Consider the following 7574-nt stretch of genomic DNA (forward strand, 5'->3'; position numbering starts at 1 on the left):
ATAGCCAAAAACTATGGGTGCAGCTGTCCAAAACAACACAAAACAGCAACAGTAAGGCTGTAGCAACCTATTTGTCCAAAATCCTCTCTTGCTAACGTCATCCTCGCACAAATCCCCTTGCTGTAATCACCCTTGCTCAATGCCCAATTGTCCATTGCTCAAACTTCAAATAGCGTGAGGAGAAATGAAAGGGGCGACTTCTTTTCCCCCAAAATAAAATTTAAAGAAAAATAAATAATAATAAAATAAAGTCTTCGAAGCTCCAAAAAAATATTGAAAAAAATATTATTAAAAGCAATTTATTGTATTAAATTAATGTCTAAATGATTAAAAAAACTTGTTTGGTTTCCAACCAAATTGAGGCCCTCATGTCTCAGTCAACACGCTGAAACGCATTGTATGGACACAAAAATGTGTTTCAACGTTCCCGTGGCAAAATACGCGCAAAACCTGGGGGGGTTATAATATGTCAAATACAACGCTACATCTTGATCTAGCTTTGGAGTTGTACAAAAATTGTGCATTGCTCGATATAAAGATAGTGGACATATTTTGAAAGCATTCCCTTTTACTCTTTGACTTATAGGCAATGATTTGACACTTGTAATAGAGCAAGAATGTGCATTTACTCATGAGCATATATGATGAGATTGAGATTGCAAGAATACTGCAGTGCTCTATTAGTTTGTAAGTATTAGGCATTCATTATGTCATTTTGGGCATATATACCTTTCATTAGATGATGTTATCAGCAATGTTATGGTGTGTTTTAAATGGGGTTGATGTCTTTGACAAGATTGGGATCGGTATATATTTCCCCTGTACCAACAAAGGACTCAGAAGTGCTTCTGAAACCATTCTAGTTGGTCCTCAATTTTCCTTCCCTTAATCATCAATATGGTCATTTTCCTGTCCTCTTCTAAACCATTCGGTGAAGGCAACTCCTCAAATTCAACTTTGTACCCTCATTAATTCATCATGGAATTTTCTGCCATCTAATACCACTATTCTCTCTATCACGTATCGTGGTAAAGTGGCTTTTCAAGGGATCAAAGTGGCATTGGATAAAAAGACGAGAGAAAAAGTGGAAATTAGGTATGGAAACAGTAGGGTGATGTGTCCACCCCTTACCATGAATGACATGCAAACCTTTAGTGTCCATGTAATGTTCTAACAAAACATAACAACAAGGTCTCATTGTGTCATGAAGCACTTGACATGTCCAAGTTGAGATCACTGTCAACATTTGCCATCATAGCTACTAGCTTATGGAATTTTAACATGCATTCTTGATGTATAATTATGGTAGGAATATTTTTCCACAAATAGTTGGCATGTGTTTTAATTCACAGTCGTACCAAGGCTTCTTTGTGCTTCACCAAGCATCAAGACAGAAAGACTCTCAAGCAAATGTGAGTAGTAGAACATTAAGTTAAATCAAGCTTCCAAATGGCATCGTCCCCGAGCTTCTAGAGAATGTTGATATGATTTATAAGCACAGTGCTAGAGTAAGAGCAAAGGAAGGAGATCGCAACCAATGAATAGCCCAAAGCATTCTAGAATGATTGATGAAAACATGGTTTCGTTGCATCTTCTCTTCTAAGATGCAGACACCAAGAATATTGAGCTTGGTGTTTTGGTTACTTGTTGACTTAATGGCTAGTGTAAAATATCCACTATGAGTATAAGATATACCTAATAGGGAAGCAAATCTTGGATTCATATCGAACTTAGAAGTTGTTGAAAGAAGTAAAGAAGGAAATTCAAATCTAAACTAATAAGTACTTGGATCAAGGGTCCATGGTTCTTGAAAGAAACCCTTTTGTAGCTAATATGGTGATGCACAATACAAAAAAAATTCTTTCAGAACAGTCATAGGCTATATCAACCTATCACTGAGAAAAAGTTCCTAGCACCGGAGATTTTAAATAATAGCAAACTATCAAAGAGACTCCAATCAATATGGCTATTTGGCAAAAACATTTTGTCTTTTGATGATAGCATCAAATCATAGTCATGAAAAGGCACAACCAAAAATAAACCCTAACAGCTAAAGGCTTGTACAATTTCAAGGTGACAATGCTCTGCCAGCATATTCTACAGAACTAATCTATTGAGATTTATTTAAACATCACAACTCCAACGGTTTGTTACATAAATTCAGCTAAACATTATAGAATTTAAATGATCTGACTGGGATAACAGACTTTGATAAGTTGTTAGATTAGACTAAAGGCAAAGAGAGTAACTGGAATTCAAAATAGCAGAATGTAGCATTAACATCACAATGCCATGAAGATCTGAAATTTAAGACATCCCAAACAGAGGGATATAATGCACTGTTGCGGACATTAACCAATATATGCAAACTGCAACATTGGCATGATATTATCCTGATATCAAACACATGCCTCTCTTTGTCCAGAGATGTTATACTTTTCTAAACAAAGGAATAGTGTGTATATATTAATTTGAAAAAATAAATATATTTGTTACATGGTTCAATTACCATCACCAGTAATCTCCACAAGAACACAATCCATCATTAAAGTGGTGGAAACGGTTTGCATCTCTTACAATAATTTCTCGCCCAACAATCTTGGAGATGAACTTAGTGGCATTGTGGCAGTCATTACACACGCGGAGATTCTTTGTGATCCTGATGGGGGTGCCTGGGCTTGTATTGATGATCCCAAAAGCAATGGCCAGCTTCTCACTATGACTGCATAGCATGTTTTCCTTCACCTCCTCCTCCACATCTTGCAGCACAAGATTTGTGTTAGGCACATATCCCGCCTCCTTCATTTGCCCATACAAGGTTTCCAACATTGCATAAATTTTTTCAGATTGAGGATGGGTTCTGTCTCCCACAAGGAATGTATGAACTTCTCTATTTACCTCAATAAAACTACATCCTGGTGGCTTCTTCACTTCCCTCTCTTTCATCATGGTCCTCAACTTTGCGACATCCTCCCACCTGCCTGCCTCAGCATAGATATTTGACAACAATACATAATATCCAGCCTCACTTGGTTCTAACTCAAAAAGGTGTCTCGCTGCTTCTTCTGCAAGCTCAATATTGCAGTGAATTCTGCACGCTCCAAGCAAGCACCCCCACACTACTGCATCGGGCTCCAATGGCATATTTTTTATGATTTCATGTGCTTCATCCAGATGCCCAGCACGTCCAAGAAGGTCAACCAAGCATGCATAATGATCCAGATCAGGTGCAAGGCCATAATCCAACATCATGCACTCAAAGTATTGTCGTCCCTCGTCTACTAACCTTGCATGGGAGCAAGCAGTCAAAACACCAATAAAGGTGATATGATCCGCCATTGTGTCTGTCTGTTGCATTTGGGAAAAAAGTGCAAGGGCATCTTCACCATGTCCATGAATTCCATATCCCAAAATCATTGCATTCCATGAAACCACATTTCGACTTGACATCTTGTCAAACACTTGTCGAGCAATGCCTATATGCCCACATTTGGAATACATGTCCACAAGCCCACTTCCCACAAAAACATTAGAGTCAAATCCACTTCTGATCACATAACTGTGGATCTGCTTACCATGTTCCAGAGCCAATAAATCAGCACAGACAGGCATAAGACTAACCATGGCGATTGAGTCAGGTTTTATACCCTGGATTTGCATTTCGTGAAAGAATGCCAAGGCTTCATGGGGGTGGCCATTCTGGGAATAACCAGCAATGATTGCAGTCCATGACACAATGTCTCGTTTAGACATTCTTTCAAACACTCGTTGAGCAATGCCTATATGCCCACATTTGGCATACATGTCTACAAGCCCATTGCTAACAAAAACATCAGATGTAAATCCACTTCTTATTGCATAACCATGGATCTGCTTACCTTGTTCAACAGCTAATAAATTCGTACATGCATTCAGAACACTAAGAATGGTGACTGAGTTGGATTTTATGCCCTGGACTTGCATTTGGTTGAAGTATGCCAAGGCTTCACGGTGGTGGCCATTCTGGGAATAGCCAGTAATGAATGCATTCCATGTCACAACATTTCCATGAGGGATTCTTTCAAACAATTTGAGAGCAGTGTTGACATTCCCACATTTGGCATACATGTCTACAAGGGAAGTTCCCACGAGAACATTACATTCAAGTCCACCTCTTATTACATAGCCATGGATCTGCTTACCTTGCTCCAGAGCCAATAAATCAGCACATGCAGGAAGAACACTAATTATGGTGACTGAGTTGGGTTTTATGCCTTGGACTTGCATTTCTTTGAAGCATGTCAAGGCTTCATGGGGTTGACCATTCTGAGAATAACCACCAATGACTACATTCCATGACACAACATTCCGGCGAGGCATTCTTTGAAACAATTTTTGGGCGATGTCAACATAACCACATTTGGCATACATGTCTACAAGACCAGTCCCCACAACAATATCAGATTCAAATCCACTTCTTATTACATAACCATGGATCTGCTTACCTTGTTCCAAAGCCAATAAATCGGCACACACAGGCAGAACACTAACAATGGTGACTGGGTTGGCTTTAGCACCTTGGACTTGCATTTCATAAAATACTGACAAGGCTTCACGTGGACATCCATTCTGTGAATAACCAGCAATGATTGCAGTCCATGACACAACATTACGTTGAGGCATTCTTTCAAACAATTTGTGAGCCATGTTAACATTTCCACATTTGATATACATTCCCGCAAGTCCGTTACCCACAACAACATCAGATTCAAATCCACTCCTTATTACATAACCGTGAATCTGCTTACCCTTCTCCAGTGCCAGTAAATCTGCACATGCGGGCAAAACACTAACCATGGTAATTGGATTGGGTTTTATGCTCTGAACTTGCATTTCATAGAAGAACGCCAAGGCTTCATGGGGGAGACCATTCTGGGAATAACCAGCAATGATGGCATTCCATGACACAACATTTCGTTCGGGCATTCTGTCAAAAATTTCGCGTGCATTCTCTAAACTCCCGCACTTAGCATACATTAATGCAAGCGCAGAACCCAAGAAAACATCCGATTCCAATCCCCTTGCGATGATATCTTGATGAATCTCCCTGCCCGTTTCAAGAGCCAACAAGCCGCGGCATGCATGGATCAGAGCAATAAATACCAACCTGTCAGGCTCTACGCCTGAGAGTTGCATTTGATAATAGAGCCTCAGCGCTTCCTCGTACAAGCCATTCCTCACAGAATCTCTGATCATGTCTTTCCATAAGAAAACATTTCGTTTTTCGTGTGTATTGTTTTGAGGGATTTGGTTTTGATTGCCATATGCGATTGCGCTTGCTGAAACTTCTCTCTTCCTCTTCAATTTATTTCTCCGCGGCTGTTTACCTGTCGCTGCAAGAACAGTGGAGGTGGGTATAGGACAACGGACATTGAAATAAAATTGGTAAGATCTATTAGGCAGAACTAAGGGTTGATGCAGATGTGTGTGATTGTTATGTACATAGAAAGCAGTTTCATTTAGAGACGCAGATACAGATAGAGAAGAAGGGGAAAATGGGGACAAATCCATCCCACAAGGAAATGTGATCTACCATATCATCATTCTTCACGCGAATTTGGCAACCACGAGTTTAAGAGTTCGTTTAAATGTGAATCTGCACAATCTGGATCCTGCCAATTAATTAAACCCAGACTGTACCAGAGAATAAGACTATCACATATGCTCATTTCTACAAATAAGAAAACATGTTTTGTTATTCAATAGTTGTTTCTGAGCATTCCTGATTCTCTGCGTTGTTTGTGGAGGAGTTAGAATTCATATCAATGTAGTGAGCATCTTGCCTGGTGCTCGGATTTTCATTTTAAATAAAAACCACATCTTCGTTGACATAATTTTGTTAAATTATATGAACAGAGTACATTGCCTGAATGCTCATGTACATCTTAATTAAAAACTTTTTCTACCATTCAGATAATATTGCTCTGGTATTAAAGGCTCTAAATTGTAATTTTTAAACATTTTCAAGCTTTTGGTTACAAACAAATTCAAAATTAAAAGTGTAGTTTTTTATATTATTTTGTTAAGTGAAATAGGGATACTCCTATTGAAGCAATTGTTATAGTGTGGGTCATAAGGTATTTAAAAAAAATTGAGCAAATGGAAGATGATAGATGGCCTAAGGTTGTCTTTAATGACATATTGTGCAACAGAAAAAAGACTTGGATGCAACAAAATAACAAATGGTTTAATAAATGAGGTATTTGCTTGAACACGTGTCCCATAAATAGCGAAGAGATAAACGCTTTTGTTATGGATAAGTTCCATAGAAGTACTTGGGATAAAGAGCTAAGAAGTAAGAAAAAGGACTATATTGAAGTGTTTAATCCCACTCAGTCATCAACCAAAAGCATACATAGAGGTCAATATCTCTTGGAGAGCCAAAATTCTTATTGCTCAGTTAAGGACTAATTCTCATCAACTCCGTTGTGAAACAGGGCTAGAAAATGCCAAAAGAAGTGTGGGAGGAAAGAGTATGCATTTTTTGTTCATCCGGAAAAGTGGAAACACAAAAGCATTTCATTTTAGAATGTGAGGCCTTAAAGACAAGAAGGAAAGTTATGCAAATATGCTAGCAGCTAGCTCTTGGGATAATCTATTTAGCGAGGGGTTTGTCCAGAAGTTGGGAGCATTTATTGTGAGGCTTCATAGAAAAAGGGTTTACGTCAAATAGATGAAGAAGCAATATGTCCCATAGGCTATCTTTAACCTCGTGGACGTTAAAATAATTTTCTTTCTTTTTTTTCTTTTCTATATGCACTAAAATGTTAACTCAGGCACTCTCATCTAACCTAGGGAATATATTTATATAGAAACCATTTATATGTCACACCACAATAGAATCAAATTCCACTTATCAAATTAGATCATAATATAATATATTATATATGTTTGTGAAGGGAGGTTATGTAAAATAAGTTGTAATTGATGTAAAATACATTATAAAAACAATGTATAAGTTTCATCCATCAATCATACTAATTTAATAAAAAGTCCATTTTGTCATGTGGCTAAAGTTTTGTTTTGTATTTTGTCACACTCTTTATAAACAAGTTTGTTATTATCTATTGGTTATTTGAAATATAAAAGTTATTGTAAAATTACAAGTTGTTTGTAGATTATAATACTATCTAGACTAGTAAATGTTTCATTCATTTTAGTTTTTTTTATCATTTGTTTTCACCAATTCCTAGATTCTCACCATTTATATAGCCCATCTATTAATCTCTTTTGGCAAGGTCTCACTTATACCCTTGTTCTTTTGTGAATTCTAACTAATAAAGTGATTAGTATTTCATTAATATGTGAAGGGTTTTGCTTAGCTTCTCTCTTGCCAAAGTTCAAGTGTTAAATCCACTCTCTAAGTATATTCATACTATAGGTCTAAATCTACAAGGGAGTCTAATCCTCTTATTGTATCTTTACCCCTCTCTATGATAGTGAATGTAACCTTTAACTATGAGTTTCATGCCATTGAGGAAATCATCAGAAGGAATATTGTTGGGACTATGTATGTGCAAGGACTAGATGCAACA

The 7574-nt window shown here is 37.5% G+C and overlaps 1 pseudogene; it reads right to left on the reverse strand.

Moving 5' to 3' along the window:
• Positions 1–2397: 2397 nt before the first annotated feature.
• On the reverse strand, positions 2398–5921 carry LOC149183917 (pentatricopeptide repeat-containing protein At1g11290, chloroplastic pseudogene; annotated as a pseudogene).
• Between the last annotated feature and the right edge of the window lie 1653 nt (positions 5922–7574).

The sequence above is a fragment of the Pinus tabuliformis genome, chromosome 3_2, assembly GCF_031772625.1.
Source record: "Pinus tabuliformis cultivar Carrire ecotype Pingquan chromosome 3_2, CPIR1, whole genome shotgun sequence".
In the NCBI taxonomy this organism is placed as follows: Eukaryota; Viridiplantae; Streptophyta; class Pinopsida; order Pinales; family Pinaceae; genus Pinus; species Pinus tabuliformis.